This window comes from Gossypium raimondii, chromosome 13 (genome assembly GCF_025698545.1).
Source record: "Gossypium raimondii isolate GPD5lz chromosome 13, ASM2569854v1, whole genome shotgun sequence".
NCBI lineage: Eukaryota > Viridiplantae > Streptophyta > Magnoliopsida > Malvales > Malvaceae > Gossypium > Gossypium raimondii.
Window position 1 is genome coordinate 22,776,097 of NC_068577.1, and position 2,523 is coordinate 22,778,619.

Here is a 2,523-nt window from a genome sequence, read left to right on the forward strand (position 1 = left end):
TATCCCATAGGTATTAAAATAATAAAATAATAATAACTTACTCATCGGATTTGTGGTCCCAAAACCACTATTCTGATTTCATTGAAAATAGGCTATTACATGAGTACTCACAATTCTATGACATGCCAACTATATCCAACGGTTTCAAGAGATCACAAGCCAAAATATCCATAATTACACAAATTTAATTACTAATTTAATACACAAAATCTTTGTTCATATTCATCAATTGACATCACAACTTGTACACAATATATGTTTATCAAATTCACATTTAATTGCACTTTAAATGCCATAATAATGCTCGAGCCATCATATATCCGACCACATATGTGTGCATTAAAATCAGTACATCATATATCATATACAAGTACTCTCACATATTACCTATCATAATAATATCACATTCCACAATTCAACACATATATACTTACTAACATTTCACTCGTTTTCACTACATATTTGCATTATTAGCATATCATTATCACTGTCATTTGGCATGTATATTATGCCCACAACACAACACAACACAATTCACAATAATCATCACACATGTCTCATATCACAATATCGTATCATAATAATCAATCCACAATTATTCACGTAATCACATAATTTGCCAAAATAAGGCAAGAGAAATAGAAAGCTTACACTCAAAACTTAGGATAGGGTTTTAGGCTATTTCTAAGCTCCAAATTAACAATATGAATCATGTCTACAAGTAGCGATTCTAAACACTCACCTATCACGCTTTCGCCTAATTACCGAAAGCTTAAACTAGTTTTTCCTTACTTTTATCTTTACTCGTTGAAGGTTATAACGATTCCGAAGCTTCAACAAGATAAATCACACAACAACACAATAAAAAATCAACCAATGACTCACTTCAAACAATCAAAACACAATCCTAAGCTAAATTCTCATGTAATTGAAACCTTCGATATAGCAAACTTGAATTTCAATTATCTCGGTCTATACTTAATCATTTTACCAAAAACTGATTCCGTTCATCTAATTATTCACCTACTATAGGTTCTCAACCTTTAAACTACTCAAAACTACCAAATTCATGACATCGAAATTTTCGACATGTTTATGGCAATTTTCGCGAAATTCATTAAAACTTTAGAAATACTTAACGAAACTTCAAAGTACCTTTGGAAACCTTTTAATCATGTTAAACTAATTGAAAAACACTTTGAAACCACATTTTACCCAAAATCCTGAAATCCACCATTAACGACCTAATTTTCGATTATTATTTAAAACATGCGATTTAACGGCTAAAAACTTAATTTAAAGGATCAATTAACATTAAAAACTAATAAAGAATCGAATCGTTACCTTATTTGATGAAAAACTGAATGTTTGATCGAAAACCTAAAAAATCCAAAAAGTCAACAATGGAGAAATCTAGGTGTTCTTGGATTTTTTTTAAAAATACTATGGAGATTTATGGCTTGAGGAATGATAGAAGTCTAAGGAATTAAGTTTGGAAATCAAAATTGAATAAGAAGAGCTTAGGAGATGTAATGGACGACAAAACAAAAATATGGAAAAGAGACTAACATGGGTTTTAAAAAAATGAATTGGGAAAATAGGGTGAAAATTAAATTTTAGTTTAATTGCCTTTTAAAAACTCATAATTTAGACCATTTTACAAATCAGTCCTTATTTCAAATTTGAAAGTCTTTTGAACATTATTTTCAAAAAAATTATTAATTTTCAAAATGCCATAGACAAAAACATTTTCGAATACCATGCTAGCGAAATTCCCGAGCTCATTAGAGCTAAAATTCTCATTTTACCCTCAAAGCTCCTAGGCCTAATTTTGGGGTGTTATAGTCTCGATAAGGCCAAAACAATGAATGGTTTCACGACATTGAGTGGCCTAACGTTGTGACGTGACAAACTATTTCGCGACATCACGACGTCGAAGCAATGACGTCATGACGTGAACCCTAAATTTTTAACTTTTTACAATTTAATCCTTAATCAATCTCGGGTTAACTTTAAAGCTTTCGAAAGCTTGTTTAGGACCCGTGAATGATTACTTATGGTATTATTTGCTTATAAATCTTATGGTTGTATGATTGATGGTTTGAATTTGTATTGAATTTGATTGTAGTTGCTCTGGCAATAAATATTGCACCTTATAGCTCAGACCCAACAATCGGGTCAAGTATGGGGTGTTACCATTTTAGTCATGTCATATCTCATACAAGTTTATAACACCATTCCCAAAATCTTTAACCACAAAAATTAATATATATTAACATAATATAATATAATAGGGTACATGGTAAGTCCCATGAGAATTTATCTTTACAACACAAATGGAGGAGAGCTCCTCATCCTTCCTCAATCCAAAGCTTTGTATTTTTCATAGCTTGGAGCACCTTTCTCAAGTTATTTTTCTTACAAAAAAAAAAGCACACATGATAAATGCACAACATATTTCATATTAATACAACACATAATGACCATATTCATGGCTGAACAACCAAAACAACATATAAAAGC